This window comes from Stenella coeruleoalba (assembly GCF_951394435.1).
Source record: "Stenella coeruleoalba genome assembly, chromosome: X".
Lineage (NCBI taxonomy): Eukaryota > Metazoa > Chordata > Mammalia > Artiodactyla > Delphinidae > Stenella > Stenella coeruleoalba.
The window spans coordinates 14,201,648-14,219,373 of NC_137152.1; positions in this window are offsets into that span (position 1 = coordinate 14,201,648).

Sequence of the window (17,726 nt, forward strand, 5' to 3'; positions counted from 1 at the left end):
ACTCCTAGGTATCTCTCTACTCAAGAGAACTAAAAACATACATCCGCACAAGATTCGCATGTAAATGTTCACAGTAGCATTATTCACAATAGGCAAAAGGTGGAAACACCTCAAATGTCTACCAACTAGTGAATGGCTAGACAAAATGTGGTATAACAAGAGAATACTATTCAGCAATAAAATGTGGCATAACAAGAGAATACTATTCAGCAATAAAAAGGAAGGAAATAATGATACATGCTAGAACGTGAGTGAAACTCAAAAGCATGATGATGCTAAATGAAAGAAGTCAGATGGAAAAAGCCACTCCATTTATAGGAAATGTCCAGAAAAGGCAACTCTATAGGGACAGAAAGTAGACTAGTGGTTGCCTGGGCTGGAAGTGGGAAGATAGATCAACTATAAATGAGTATGAAGGATCTTATGGGGATGATAAGAATGTTTAAAACTGGACTATGGTTGTCAATCAACAATACTTCAATAAGAATAAAATAAAATTAAAAAAAAGAAAAAAACTCGACTATGGTGACGGTTGCACAACTTGGTAAATTTACGAAAAAGTCATTAAATTGTACACTTAAAATGGGTGGGCAGTGTGGGGAATATAGTTGATAATTATGTAGTGTCTTTGTATGGTGACATATCATAACTAGATTTATTGTGATAAGTTTGAAATGTATAGAAATATTGAATCACTATGTTGTGTAAAAGGAATTAACAAGTGTTATAGGTCAAACTTCAAAAACAAACAAAACAAACTCATAGAAAAAGAGATCAGATTTGTGGTTACCAGAGGAGAGGGGTGGGGTGAGGGGAATTGGATGAAGGTGGTCAAAAGGTACAAACTTCCAGTTATAAGTAAGTACCAGGGATGTAATGTACAGCATGATAAATATAATTAACACTGCTGCATGTTATATATGAAAGTTAAGGGAGTAAATCCTGAGTTCTCAACACGAGGAAAAAATTTTTTTCTATTTCATTAATGCTGCATCTATATGAGATGATGGATGTCCACTAAACTTGTTGTGACAATCATTCCATGATGTATGTAAGTCAAATCATTATGCTTATACCCTAAACTTATACAGTGTTGTATGTCAATTATATCTCAGTAAAACTGGAAGGAAAAATATTTTAAGGTTAAAAAAATGGGTGAATTTTATGGTATGTAAAGTACACCTCGATACCACTGTTTAAAAAATTAATAGAAATTGTTAAAGAGTTCCATTTTACATAGCACCAGCCACTCCTTTCTCCAGCTCAGCTGATTGGGGTCCCTTTGTGGTCTTCAGCCTCGTGAGGCCCCTACAGTCCACTCAGTTCCCCGGAGGGCTGGTAGGGGTACCTTCAACTGCACTGGCCAGGTTTCCACCACTCTTAAACTTGAATGGACACTGTGCAGAGATGCCGGGCCATCCGGGGGACAATTCCCACCAAAAGCCTGCTGAATCCTGCCACAGCAGACAGGTAGTTCTTACATATCTCTGGGTTGTGTCAGGACAGTCACCCTGGGGATGGGGATGGGATTCAAGTGGGAAGGGGGGTTCTCTTGTTCTCAAGCAGCTGGCATTCTGTTCTGGTTTCAGGAATACTGAGTCCCTGGGAGTCCTTCTAATCTCCTTTCCCCATAATCCCAGTTTGCTCCATTTTCTTTCTTAAACCAAAAATACTTTCAGAGCAGTCACTGTGTACAACAAGCACTGCATTTATTATTATTATGACTATTATTATCATTATTTAACAAACATATGGCACTTACTCAATGCCAGATACTCTTATTTATTTATTTTTACTTATTTGGGCTGTGCCGGGTCTTAGTTGCGTCATGTGGGATCTTTAGTTGCGGCATGTGGGCTTCTTAGCTGCAGCATGCGGGCTTCTTAGCTGCGGCATGCAAACTCTTAGTTGCTGCATGCATGCGGGATCTAGTTCCCCAAGCAGGGATCGAACTTGGGCCCCCTGCATTGGGAGCACGGAGTCTTACCCACTGGACCACCAGGGAAGTCCCAGATACTCTTCTAAGGGCTTTACAAATGCTAACTCATTTAATCCTTGTAAAAATATGAGAGCGGTACACTATCACTATCCCCATTTTAACAGATGAGGAAGGAGTGACTTGTCCAAGGTAAAAATTGCAGAGCTGGGATTTGAAGCCAGGCTGTGCACTAGAGTTTGTGCTCTTAACTGGTATATAGCAAAAATATCATTATGTTTAATTCTGCAAATTATTTAGTGAAGTTAGTGCTTCCACCTCCATTTAAGAACGAAGAGACAACTAGGATTGAAAGATTTTTCAATTTCCAGCTGAAGGCTTTTATTCCATTATACCATAACTGCCTCTTCCCAGGTTTTTCTTCTACAGCAGTGTTTCTCCAACTAAAGCGTGCATCAGAATCCCCTGGAAAAATCCCCAGAGTTCTGGGCCCTGTCCGTAGAGTCTCTGATTCAGCAGCTCCGGATCAGAGCCTGAGAATCCACAGCTCTAACAACTTCCCAGGTGACTCTGATGCTTCTGGTCCAGGGACCATACTCTGAGAGCCTCTGCTCTGCATCAATCCACTCAAACTAACCCCATCCCAGGAGTATCACTGTAAAGCGATACTAAAATCAGAAAACAAGGTTTTGTTATTAAATTAGCCATGGGCTGCTCAGGCCAACACCAGGGGCAGAAAAGACTGGGCCCACACATTTTTTGTTCTGCCTCTTTCAATTCTAGGTAGGGATGGATCACCCCCAAAAGACTCCTATGCACATTCAAGCTTGAGATGCCTTGCTCTAGTTCACCTCTGAGAGCCTAGATTTCCTTTTGGAAATCTAAATTTCCATTTGGCTGCCACCCACTATTATATACTTAATAAAACTCAAAATGCCTGAATTTGTATCAGCTCCTATGAGGCTTAACGCACAAAGGCCAGAGATCTGGGATCACACAGACGTAGGTGAAATCTCAGATCTTTTCACTGACACTTGAGACTGAATCGTCATGTGTAAATATGGTGGTGATATATGTCTGCCTCAAAGCTTTAGTGTGTCGTGATCTCAAGCTTGTAGAAGTGTCCAGCACATATAGGCACTCAGAAAGGGTTATGATATTAAACTCTATGGGGTAAGAAATGAGTTCAACAGCATGTGAAAGAGACCCCAAATGACAGTGGCCTAAACACAACAGTTCACTTCTGACTCACAAAGAAGTACAAACTGGTGTGGTGGCCCCACCTAATGAACTCGTCAAGGACCCAGGCTTCATCCCTCTTTTTGATCCATCGCCAAGATGGCTTCTCACCAGACCCACTTTCCAGCAAGTGGGAAGAGGGACATGTCACTTCTGCTCATATCCTACTGGCCAGAATTCAGTCATATGGCCACATCTACATTTATGGAAGCCTGGGAAAGGAACCTTACTAAAAATCAAGAGTTTTCTTATTATTAAAGAGAGGGAGAGTGAATTCTGGGGGACAATTTGCAGTTTCTGTACATATATTTCTCTATTTGATGTAGAAAGGCTGGATGCTGGGTAAGGAGGTGAAGAGACTGGGAGAAGGACAAGTACAAGCAAGCAGAGTTCTAGTTCTAGCAGGCAATGAGTCCTGAGCAGGGTTCAGCATGTTGAGAGCAGAAATCAAGGCAGAAAGCCAGATGAAGGATGCAGATCAAGACTGGATGTCACTCAGCCACAGAACACTGACGGACAAGCACTCAAGTGTCTTCTGACCTTGACAGGCTGAGCCAGCCAATGGGGTCCGGGCAAACTACAGGGAGGAGGGAGTCAGGGTAGGGCTTGGATTTAGACAAGCTCCTGACCTCCTCACGATCCAAATCTCCTCGGCCCCCACCCTATCCTAGTCACCATCTCTGGCCTGAGCCTCAGCAATGAGTCTCCCAACTTGTCTCCCTGGCCCCTACTCTGGGTTTCCAAATGGTTCTATCCACAGAACTCCTGACTCTCAAGATGCAGGATCCTTTTTTTTTTTAAGTTTATATTTTTAATAGCTTTATTATTTTGCAAGGACTCATACATGCTTGTTGCAAATAAAATTAAGCAACATAGAAAATTATAAAGTAAAAAAACACCCTAAGTCCCACTACCCATAGATAACCACTATTAATATTTTAGTAAATATGCTTTTCATATATCTCTCCATTTGCATAATTGACCTAAATGGTATCATACTATGCCTGCTTCTCTAACCTGCTTTTTTCATTCAGAGTATGTTGAAAAGAGCTTTCCACGTCAGCTAATATAATTTTACATCATCATTTTTAATGGCTACGTGGTATTCTTTTTTAAATTTATTTTTTATTGAAGTATAGTTGAATTACAATGTTGTGTTAATTACTGCTGTACAGCAAAGTGACTCAGTTATACATATATATTCTTTTTTTAATATTCTTTTCCATTATGGTTTATCACAGGACATTGAATACAGTTCCCTGTGCTATACAGTAGGACTTTGTTGTTTATCCATTCTACATAGACCAGTTTGCATCTGCTAACCTCAAACTCCCAATCCGTCCCTCCCCCACCCCCCTGGCGACATAGTATTCTAATTTAGGAATGTATTTTACTTGACCAGTCTCCTGTTAATGAATTCTGAGACTACTTCCAATTTTTTATTGTTATAGAAATTATTGGGAATTCCCTGCCAGTCCAGTGGTTAGGACTCCGTGCTCTCATTGCCGAGGGCCCAGGTTTGATCCCCCACTGGGGAACCAAAATCCCACAAGCTGCATGGTGAGGCCAAAAAGAAAAAGAAAAGAAAAAAGAGATTATTAACCCCAACTGAAATATTAGGGAACTGAAGCTCTGAGACGCTAAATGACCCCTTTTTCAAAATCCAAGTCTAGAACTAAGCTGCTCAGGCCAATCCCCAGACTTCTGACTCTTAAAACAATATTCTTTCCAACTAGACCACAGGAACAGGAAGCTGGAATTACTGACATAAGATATGGACTTGACAACTAAAAATGAGGTGTTTTTTTTAACTGCGCCATTTCTTAAAAAGTTAAGCGTATACTTGCCACAAAACCAGGCATTCCACTCCTGTGTATTTACCCAAAAGAAATGAACGCATACATCCATATAGATACTTGTACGTGAGTGTCCACAGCAGCTTTATTTATAGTGTTCAAATAATGAAAACAACCTAGATGTTCATCAACAGGAAAATGGGTAAACAAATTGTGATGTAGCCATTCAATGGAATACTACTCAGCAACCAAAAGGAATGAAGTAATGATACATGAGATGCAGGATCCTTTTACTGTGGCCACTTCGAGGTCTTGGTCCCTTTCTCACAGAGATAGCCCTGTGCTGCCTCCTCTTTCCTCTCACCCCAGTTCCCAGGTTTCCAATGGGCTGCACATTAGAATCACCCGAGGAGCCCCACCCAGACCAACTGAATCAGCATTTCATCCCAGTTGACCCTAACTGGGGCCTGGGCATCAGTATTTTAAGAAGCTCCTCAACTTACTCTAACAGTCAGCCAGGGTCAAGAACCACTGCCTTATAAGAAACGAAGTCACTCTCGAGAGCCAGGAAACACACTTAGAGTTCCACAAATAGGCGACTGTTGGCAGAGGATTTAGAATTCAGATCTCCAGGATGTGTGCTAAAGCAATACTCCCTAACACCATACACAAAAATAAGCTCAAAATGGATTACAGACCTAAATGTAAGGCCAGAAGCTATCAAACTCTTAGAGGAAAACACAGGCAGAACACTCTATGACATAAATCACAGCAAGATCCTTTTTGACCCACCTCCTAGAGAAATGGAAAGAAAAACAAAAATAAACAAATGGGACCTAATGAAACTTCAAAGCTTTTGCACAGCAAAGGAAACCATAAACAAGACCAAAAGACAACCCTCAGAATGGAAGAAAATATTTGCAAATGAAGCAACTGACAAAGGGTTAATCTCCAAAATTTATAGCAGCTCATGCAGCTCAATAACAAAACAACAAACAACCCAATCCAAAAATGGGCAGAAGACCTAAATAGACATTTCTCCAAAGAAGATGTACAGATTGCCAACAAACACATGAAAGGATGCTCAACATCACTAATCATGAGAGAAATGCAAATCAAAACTACATTGAGATATCATCTCACACCAGTCAGAATGGCCATCATCAAAAAATCTACAAGATTTCTCTAACTTTAAAGTGCAAAGAAGTAACCACAACGGTGGGGGTGTGTTAAAATGCAGATTCTACTGCATGAGGTCTGAGGCGGAGCCAGAGATTCTGCGCTTCCGACAAGCTCCCAGCTGCTACTGCTGCTGCTGGTTCCCCACCATACTTAAGCAGCAAGGCAATAAGCTGTGTGGCTTTCAAAACCAGAGGAGAGACAGAGAGTGGCTGTAAGTGACACTGCTGCCATCCCCAGTGCACATTAGCTTTCTAAGTTCAGCACCCACAGGGTCTTTATTCCGTCCCGGGAAATGGGCAACCCCTAGCACTTTGAGGGTGCAAGCCCTCTGATGCAAGGTGAGGCAGGAAGTCTGGCCTGGGCCCATTTGCTTCTGCGTTCCCCTATAACTTAGCATCTTCCAGTCGTCTCTGCCTCTGGGTTTCCTGGAACCAGATGCAGGCAGCATTTGCTCCTGCCTTTGGCCCCGCTCCTGCTAAACTGGGGCTCAGGTTTTCAGCCCAACCTCCCTTGCCTTGTCCTCAGTGTTGTGTGGCCTCCTGTTTTCATGCCTCTGTTTCTACCTGCCTCTGTCAAGCTCAGTCCTCTCCTGATTATTCAACCTGCCATCAACTTTGGCCCATTAAACACAGATTCTCTGGTCCCAAATTCACCTTGTTTTAATAAAATGACTCAGTCAGGTTCAGAGTTCCGTGCCTTTAAGGCCAACGGAGATCTTTCTAAGCTTTCAAAGGAGAGTCCTTGTAAAACCAAAAACTGTGCACCCAAATTCACTGGGATGACCTTGTCAATTCCTTCTCTCCCATCTCCATCCACATCAACACTGATTCCAGGTTCGTCCTAAAGACCTTGACTCTCATATTCAAACTTACCTCTCCTCATTTGTGCTCACCTAGGGTCTGATGACTTGGCTTGACTCTCCCATCTCTCCAGCTCTCGTGTCTGGCCTCAGCCCTGTCCCTATGTCCAGTCCCATAGCTCCCCTCTTGGCATTGACCATTTGAAGCCCCACTATAGAACCCACAATGGGACAACTGCACAGCACCAGCACACATCACTCTGAGCCATGCTGCCCCACCTTGCACCTGGCAGCACCATCTCCTTTACTTACAGAATCCTGCCAAGTAGAACAAGGCACTACGGTGGCCTGAAACCCAGATGAGTGCCACCAGGTGCAGTACCTTTCAGTGAGGAAGCATAATGATTTTGCAGTCTTGTGGAGAAGTGATAATATTATAATTATGTAAGATGTAACCACTGGGAGAAACTAAGAGTCTAATCAGACTTTTCTAGGCTATCTTGGCAACTTCCTGTAAATCTATAATTATTTTCAAATAAAAATTTTTGAAAAAGCAAAAGGGAGGAGGAGGTAGAGAGAGGAAACATGCAAACTTTAGTGTGCATATAAATTGCCTGGGGGATTTATTAAGCTGCAGATTCAGATTCAGTAGGGCTAGGGCAGGGCCTGAGACCCTGTGTTTTCTAACTAGCTCCCAGGGGATGCCGAAGCTGTTCACAGACCTTCCTTTGACTATCAAGGTCATAGAACATGCTTTTTTAATGAAATGTTTCGGTCAGCCAAAAATTAACATGCTTTTAAAATATATATATATATATCTAGGGCAATTTGATACCATTTTCAAAACTCCTAACTGGGCACAGTTACTGTATAAAATACATTCTATCACCTCCAGTTTATCTCCAACATCAAGTATAATAGTTCTTTCACACTTGCGCTGAAGTCTTCCAATGGAGTTAGATACCTCCCAGCTCTGAGTCTCTCTCCCTCAGCCAGAAGCAGCCCAGGTCCCCTTCATGACTGTTGGGGCCCAATAGATAGGTTATCTTGACAGTTCCTTGGGCCTTGGCCATAAGAATAAGGGTCTGCCTTCCAGTAGCCTAGGCCCTTGTGAACTAAAATTTTCCTGGTAGCATATTCCTTTGGGGAAAGGGCTGTGCCCTTCTGTCCTGCATTAACTGAGACACTAGCCAAGTGACTGGCACAGGCCAGACTCTTACCATCATAGATGACATGGGGAGGGGGGCAGAACCTGGGAGGAAGCTCCAGGAAGGATCAGGACTGGCTTCAAGCTTCAGGTGTAGAAAACTCAGAAACAGGTGAAAAGGACCCAGAGAAAGGATTGCAAACAGACTTTGACTGGTCTTTATCTGCAAGTGGGGGATGGGTGTGTTGGGTGGGAGTAACGAGCCAGAGAGACAACAGACACTCACTGCCCCTCAAATGTTGTGTCTTCTTTCTAGATTTTATATGAACTCAAACCTGCATTCACTGCCCCTAGAGGAAACTATTCCTGTGACAATTTGTTACTGACATAAAGTTTAGAATTAAAAATATTCTCAGCCCCCAATGTGTCCATCAACGGATGAATGAATAAAGAAGATGTGGTATCCCAGCTATAAAATTAATAAGTCCTGAAGATGTAATGTACAACATGGGGACTATAATTAATAATATTGTATTGTATACTTGAAAGTGGCTAAGACAGTAGACCTTAAACATTCATTACACGGAAAAAAAATTCTATAACTGTGTAGTGATGAATGTTAACTAGACATTATGGTGATCATTTCGAAAAATACACAAATATCAAATCATTATATTGTACAACTGAAACTCATATAATGTTATATGTCAACTATATCTACTTTTTAAAAAAGATATAAAGAAATAAATGAGAAATGTATGTGGACTGCTTCGCACATTTTTTTTAATTGAAGTATGGTTGACTTACAATGTTGTGTTAGTTTCAGGTGCAGCAAAGTGATTCAGTTATATAGATATATAGATATAGATATATTCTTTTTCAGATTCTTTTCCATTACAGGTTATTGCAAGACTTGGCACATATTTTTAAGTGTACAACTCAATGGTTTTTAGTACACTGGCACATTTTTAATGCTCAGAAATATTAGATATGGTTGGTGTTATTATGATTGGTGTCACATAATCACTAGATTGTCAGCGCCCTAAGGTTGTCTTTATTCATCTCCAAATCCTCATTACACCTAGTACTGTCCTTCCACATCAGAGGTGCTAAATAAAGTGATCTGCATAATCAAACAAAAGATGTGCTACACACACACACACACACACAAACACACAGAAGAATACTATTCAGCCATGAGAAAGAAGGAGATCCTGCCATCCGTGACAACATGGATGGACCCTGAAGGCATTACGCTAAGTGAAATAAGCCAGACAGAGAAAGACAAATATTGCATGCTATCACTTGTAAGTGGAATCTAGAAAAAGTCAAACTCATAGGAACAGACAGCAGAAAAGTGGATTCCAGGGGCTGGAGGGAGTGGCGTAGGGGAAGTAGGGAGAGGCTAGTAAAGGAGTACAAACTTTCAGCCGTAAGATGAATAAGGTCTGAGAACCTAATGTAAAGGATGGTGATTATAGTTTATAACACTTTATTGTATAACTGAAATTTGCTAAGAGAATAGAACTTAAATGTTCTCACACACAAAAAAGATAAATATGTGAGGTGATGGATGTGTTAATTAACTAGATGGGGAAAACCTTCCACAACATATACATATATCAAATCATCACAATGTACACTTTAAATATCTTACCATTTTACTTGTCAATTATAGCTCAGTAAAGCTGAAAAAAATCTCAGCTCATACCTGAATATTCTAAAGGTGCAAAATCCATAGCAACTATTTATAAACTACATTTAACTAGAGACTAAAAGAGAAAGTTGAAAGGTAATCTCTCAACAATCATAAACCCAAAATTTATTTACATACATAAAAAACCACACGTGCTTATTCATAACCTCTCTTTTTACTACCACATCTGGAAGAAAGAATCTGAAATTAAAATGCAATCAAGTCGTTAAAAGCTTTTGAGAATCAGATCTCCCACAATTCCATCAGTGCACACTAACTGGCGACACCAAGAAATGAACCTACATATGAACCAAATCCTTGGCATATGCCCGGTACTCAAAACCAAGAGCAGGAAAACCAGTTCTGAAAGTTTTGGAATGAAAATGAGAAAACAGAAACAAAGCACGCAGAAGAGTGGAGATGATCTGGGATCGGTTCAGATGAGCGGTTCAGATGAGGTTAATGAATAAAAATCATACAGGCGCCCAAATATGCTACATTAGCAACAATTTGAAATGGGGAAAATAGAGCTCTCAGAAGATTACCACATAAGACACCACATCTCCCCAAATACTCCAAGTAAAATTTAAAACTTCAATTAGAGAATAGCTTGATACTGAAACATCAGCTGAGCAAGGAGATTTACGCAGCAATGAACTTGAGTTTGAGAGGCCTAGGCTGGCCACATAGCCCTGTTTACACTTTCTCACATTGCACCACACTGTGGATTACATTTAAACTCCAGGTCACAGGGGTTGGGGGGCAGGGGGAGAGGGCGCAACTTCCCCCTCCCCCCCGCTTCAATACAAGTGAAGGCCCCCAACACAGAGCCAAGCACGAGGCAGGCTCGTGCTGAACTGCCCCTCACCTCCTCCCCAGCATACACCCTCCAGATGCCCAGGGCAAAATGTGGGGTCTCTGTTATCGAAATACTCATTTCACAAGCAATCAGAAGAAAGACTGTAATGGAAAAACAGCTTCTTTATCCTTGCCGGTTCTCAGCTTTTACAAAGTTTGTTTATAGTGGAGTATAAATTAACCCAAGAAATTGAAATTGGATATAGCTCAGGCCTCCGAAGGCGACCCCAGTGGGCGGTGATCTGGGAGAGGCTGCCCTGTCTTGCCAGAGTTCTGGGAGGGTAAACCAAACGCAACCAGCCTCCTGCCTCCGCCTGGTCCTCTGGCAGCCCCACACACTCCTGTTTCCCCACCCCCGGCCCACCGTCAGCTCTCAAAGCTGCTGAGATCAGAACGACTCTGGAATCGCTAATATCAAACTTCTTACTTCACTGAAAGATAGAATTCAGAGCTCACCATGGGCAAAATCGCCAAGTACACAGAATTTGTGTCTTTCAACCCATCTCCCTCTTTCCCAGATAACATTTGCTTTTTATTTTTTTAACATTTGCTTTTGAATAGCTGCTTCCAAGGGCTCACCCGTCCCCCCAGGCCTTTCCTCACACCAGGAGAAGGCTACCTCCTCAGCCTCTGCATGGGGCACTTTATCTTCTTCAGGGAAGCTCCACTGCGAGGAAATATAGTCCATACACTTTCTCAGATGGGCAACAGCTCTCTGAAATGAAATTCTCCAGCGTGATCAAGTGAATACGCCCCCAGAATGTAAAGGCAAAATAAAGTTTGCCTGATAGGAGAATGGATAGACTTTCTGGGATGCAAAATATTTCATCAATCCCAGGAGCTCTTCCAAAGAGATACCAGCAAAAGAGAAAATCTACTTGGCAGACAGCAACACAGGCTACTACGGCGGCAGCTTTCCCCTCACCTTAACAGGATCAGGGAGGAACAAAGAATCCCACTCAAGGCTATTTAAGAATGAGGAAATCGTCAAACCTTTAACTGAAGCATATTGGCTCTAACTCAGCCCTTGGAGCCACAGACTGCCAACTTGTTCCTTTTTCCTTCCTCCACTGCTGGTTGGGGGCCTTTTATTTGCCAGATACTGTGCTAGTTCTGGGATGGAATTGCCAAGAAGTTAGACCCAGTGCCTGCCCTCATGGAGGTGACAGCCACGCAGAAAACACAGGCAAGAGAGAAAAGCCTAAGGATAAGCTCTGGGTGTAGGAGGCCCACCCCAAATCAGTAACTCTTGAAATGGGGCCTCGCATCCGTGTTTTAAGGAGCCCTTCGGGATTCTGATGCACCTCCCAGTTTGAGAACCACTGCTCTAGGAAGAAAACTTCATGACTCTCTAATCTGTGAGTCCCTCAGTCCCTTCACATGTGGTTTACACACAGGATTTCATTTTATAGTTCCAGGGGATAATAATAGTCTGCAAGGTAGATTATTGCTTAAGATAATGCTGGCTGCTGAAATGAATAAACCTAAACCTAAAATTTCAGCAGCTTAACACAACAGAAATTGATTTCTGGCTCATATTACAGGCCCACACAGGTGTCCATTTTGGCAGTGAGAGGAGGAGAGAATCGGCTCCACTCATTGAGGGACCTAGGCTTGTGGAAGCTTTACCATCTTCATCACAAGGCTTCCACGGGTCACCTGGGAGTCAATACAGAGCCAGCAGGTGGGAGAAGAGAGCATAAAGAATTCACCCCTTCTTCATAAGCACCCTCAGCCAGAAGTAACACATATCACTTCCATTCACATTCCAGTGGTAGTCATATGGGCCTCACCTAGATGCACGTGGTACAGAGAAATGTAGTTCCTGTCTGGAAAGCTGCTTCCCAGCCACCACTGCATACTCTGGAAAAGTTGTGTAAATTTCTGATGGGCAGTTGTCATCTCTACCACAGCAGGGGTTACAGTTTTGCAGGTGAACAAAGGTTTAGCCAGAAAAAGAAACTGACTGAAAGTCATACAGCTTGGAAACCTGGAATGGGAATTCAAACCACAGTCTAATTCCATAGCGCTGCTCTTTAGAATACCTCATCATCATGTCCACGGTCACACCTCTGTGCTGGGCTGAATAATGCTCCGTCCCTCAAAAGATGTACACATCCTAATCCCTGGAGCCTGTGACTATGTCATCTTATATGGCAAAAGCGACTTGGCAGATGTAATTAAGGATCTTCCTGGTGGGCTCAATGCAATCACAAGAGGCCCTATAAAAGAGGGAGGCTGTAGAGTTAAGGCCAAAGAGAAAAAAGGAGATGTGCTAAAGGAACCAGAGGGTGGAGTGATGTGCCTCGAAGATGGAGGAAGAGGCCACTAGCCAAGGAATGCAGGCAGCCTCTAGAAGCTGGAAAAGGCAAGGAAACAGGCTCTCCCTGAAGCTTCCAGAAGGAACACAGCCCTGATAACACCTTGATTTTAGACTTCTGACTTCCAGAGCTGTGAAAGAATAAATGTGTGCTGTTTTAAGCCACTAAGTTTCTGGCAATTTGTTACAGCAGCCCTGGGAAACTGATAACCCTCTCAGCACCATGGTTTTCTGTTGTTTAACTTGGTAACAGACCCCTCTGGGCAACACCTCGAGATCTCTCCCCTCCATTTTCCCGCAGTCCCACCCAACAAGAAGCCCTTCCGTCACCTGTGTCCTCCCAGTCCGCCCAGGAGGGGCATAGCTGACAAGGAAAATGATGTGTCCTCATATTATCAGAACTTCACACAGAACCAAGATGTCAATTTAAGCATCATTTTAAAAGTACTAAAAGAAAATAACATTTGAAAAGTTCTTGAAAACAGCCATTCATAATTCTTTTAAAAGCTCAGAAAACTAGAAATAGAGAGGTAAAGGTCTTCAACTTGATAAAGACCACCTATTCAAAAACCTACAACTAACATCATACTTAATGAAAGGTGAAAGACTGAATGCTTTCCCTCTAAGATCAGGAACAAGAAAAGGATGTCCATTCTAACCACTCTTATTGAACATAGGACCAGGAGTCCTAGCAAGCACATGGCAAGAAAAGGAGATGAGTCGCATACAGCTCAGAAAGAAAGATAGAAAACCACTGCCTGTTTGCAGATGACATTCTCTACACAGAAAATTCCAAAGAACCTACAAAAAAAAACCTCCTAGAACTAATAAGTGAATTCTGTAAGGTTGCAGATACAAGATAAACACACAAAAATGCTCACACCGTTTACATATACTAACAATAAACATAAGGAAACCAAAATTAAAAACACAGTATCATTTACACTCACTACAAAGAAAATGAAATACTTAGGTATAATCTTAGAAAAACATATTCAGGATCTGTATCTTGAAAATTACAAAATGCTGACGAAAAAATCAAAGAAGAACTAAATAAATGGATGCTCATAGATTAGAATACTAAACTTAGTAAAGATGTCAATTATCCCCAAACTGAAATCTATAGGCTTAGCGCAATTACTATCAAAATCTCAGCAAGGATTTTTGGAGACATAGATAAGACTATAGTAAAATTTATATGAAAAGGCAAAAGACCTAGAATCACTAAAACAATTTTTTAAAAGAATAAAATTGGAAGAATCACTTTACCTGATATTAAGACTTACTATACAGCTACAGTAATCAAGACAGTGTGATACTGGCAGAGGGACAGACACATAGATCAATGGAACAGAACAAAGAACCCAGAAATAGAGCTACACAAATGTGCCCAACTGATTTTTGACCAAGATGCAAAAGCAATACAATGGAGGAAAGATAGACTTTTCAACACATGGTGTTGCAGAAATTAGATATCCATAGGCAGAATAAATGAACCTTAACCTAAGTTTCACACCATGGACAAAAATTAACTCAAAATGGATCACAGACTTAAATGCAAAACATAAAGCTATAAAACTTTTAGAAAAAAAATTAGGAGAAATTCTTTGGGATCTAGGCCTAGGCAAAGGGGAGGGGATGTGACTTGCTGTTGGAAACGTCTTAGTGCTGGCCAGACCCCCGGAGGGTATGTGATAATCCTTTGTTCTTGCAGCTGTCCACATAGATCTGGTCACCATGTTCCTGTAAACCTCCAACAGGATAATTGTTATTTTCTGTTGTGCAACTTTTTATCTCTATATGAAGATCAAGCCTGGGAGGCAGAGCCTTGAGAAAGGGCTATTATGTATATTTCAGGCTCTAGGCAACATTCTTTTAGGAAGGTGCAGAGCCAGCATGACTAAGCACAGGCAACAGGGCACAAAGGTTAGAGCTAAAGGAATAGATCCAATATGGAGTCAGGTTTGTTCTTCTCTATTACAAGAGGACCAGACATTTCACCAAAGATAATTTAAAGATGACAAATATGCACATGTAAGGATGTTCAATATCATTAGCCATCAGAGAAATGTGAATTAAAACCAAAATGAGATATTATTGCACACCTATGGGAATGTGAAAATGTCTAAAATAAAAAATAGTGAAAACACTGAATGCTGATGAGGACACAGAGAAAACGGATAACTCATACATTATTGGGGGAAATGTAAAATGGTGCAGCCACTCTGGAAAAGCCTGGCAGTTTCTTATAAATCTAGATATACATTTACCATACAACCCAGAATTTCACATATTCTAAAGAAAAGGAAAGTTATGTTTACTCAAAAACCTGTACACAAATGTTCATAGCAGCTATATTCATAATAGCCAAAGATGGGAAACAACCTGAATGTATTTCAATAGGTGAATGGTTAAAGAGACTATGGTGCCTCCATACCATGGAATACAACTCAGCAATAAAGAGGGATGAACTGCTGATACAGGCGACAACTTAAATGGACCTCAAGGGAATTATGCTAAATGAAAAAGGCAGTCTCAAACAACTACATACTGTGATTTGATGTATATAACATTACTGAAATAACAAAACTATAGAGATGGACTGGGTCATTACCAGGGGGTAGGGATTGTGAGAGAGGAGTATGTGGCTATAAAGAGGTAGCATGACGGAGCCTGGTGATGAAGGAAGAGTCCTGTATCATGACTGTGATGGTAATTACTCGAAGTTACACACGTGATAAATTTTCATGAAGCGACACACACACACAAGTGAGCACAAGTATAACTGCCGATAACTGGCTATATGTGAATAAGCTCTGATTTTGATATTATACTGTAGTTAAGCAAGATGTCAGCATTGATGGAGGTGGATTGTAGGATGCACAGAACCTTCCTGTACATGTCTTGGCAACCTCCTGTGAACCTGTAATTATTTCCAAATGAAAAGTTTGCAAATAAAAATAAGAAAGAATTCTTGACAGTTTACAAAACGATGTCACAAGCATCCTTTGATCTCATACGAGCCTCACAGTAGCACAGGAGGATGCATAGAGTAGATTTCAATCCCATCTTGCACGTGGACAATCAGATGCAGATAACCTCTGCTTTGATGATCACCCAATCCAAAGCTCTCTCCCCCTTCACCCCACATAGTAGGCATGAAGCTTAATGTGAGGAATTCAACTGTACCAAAAATGCCCCATTTCTTTGTATTCTTTGAATCAAAGCAAATCAGGCTCTAAATACCCATTCTGTCATGCTTGCAGGAAATCCAATCTTTGGCATTATTGCGTTCCCCCCTGCCTTGCCCTGGCATCACACAAAGAACTGGGAAGCTTCTCTGATGCCCAGGAAATAGGCAAAGGGGATCTTCAGTTTACCATGATGGCAGCTACCATCACCATGGTCTTAGTACAGGTGGCATACAGATGTCTCCGTATCCAAGGTTCCAAACCTGACCAAGACACGATGCCCTGGGTGTAAAAACCTCTGAGATGCTTAAGGAAGGTACAATTCAGGATACCAGCATTGGCCAAGTTTCCTCTAATGGAGGGACCATGACCTACCTCCTCTACTCCAGCCATTTCAATAAGAGGTGTTTTTCCAATAAAATGTTACTTCTTATATTTAATAATTACTTATTATTTACGGTTATAGGAAACAAATTTTAAACCAATTTGCATACATGTTTTGTTGCTGTGATACATGAGAGACTGATCAATAAAAGACTGTCAAGCATAAAAATATCAATGTATCACATCAGGATAAAACTCTGAGGGGGAAGTGAAATGGAAATATAATTTCAAATATTAAAAGGAATGAAGCAAAATGTCTGATTGTTAAAGAGCTTGTCTTGTACTTTTTAAATGGATGATGGTGGCTGTCGCATCATAACGATGTTTTTTTTCAACATCTTTATTGGAGTATAATTGCTTTACTATGGTGCGTTGGCTTCTGCTGTATAACAAAGTGAATCAGCCATACGTATACACATATCTCCATATTCCATCCCTCTTGCGTCTCCCTCCCACCCTCCCTATCCCACCCCTCTAGGTGGTCACAATGCACCAAGCTGATCTCCCTGTTCCATGCAGCTGCTTCACACCAGCCACCCATTCTACGTTTGGTAGTGTATATATGTCCATACTACTCTCTCACTTCATCCCAGCTTACCCTTCCCCCTCCCCACATCCTCAAGTCCATTCTCTACATCTGCGTCTTTATTCCTGTCCTGCCCCTGGGTTCTTCATAACAATTTTTTTTTAGATTCCATATATATGTGTTAGCAGACGGTATTTGTGTTTCTCTTTCTGACTTACTTCACTCTGTATGACAGACTCTAGGTCCAACCACCTCACTACAAATAACTCAATTTCGTTTCTTTTTATGGCTGAGTAATATTCCATTGTATATATATGCCACACCTTCTTTATCCATTCATCTGTCGATGGACAGGCTGTTTCCATGTCCTGGCTACCGTAAATAGTGCTGCAATGAACACTGTGGTCCATGTCTCTTTTTGAATTATGGTTTTCTCAGGGTATATGCCAAGTAGTGGGATTGCTACATTGTATGGTAGTTCTATTTTTAGTTTCTTAAGGAAGCTCCATACTGTTCTCCATAGTGGCTGTATCAATTTACATTCCCACCAACAGTGCAAGAGGGTTCCCTTTTCTCCACACCCTCTCCAGCATTTATTGTCTGTAGATTTTTTGATGATGGCCATTCTAACCGATGTGAGGTGAGACCTCAT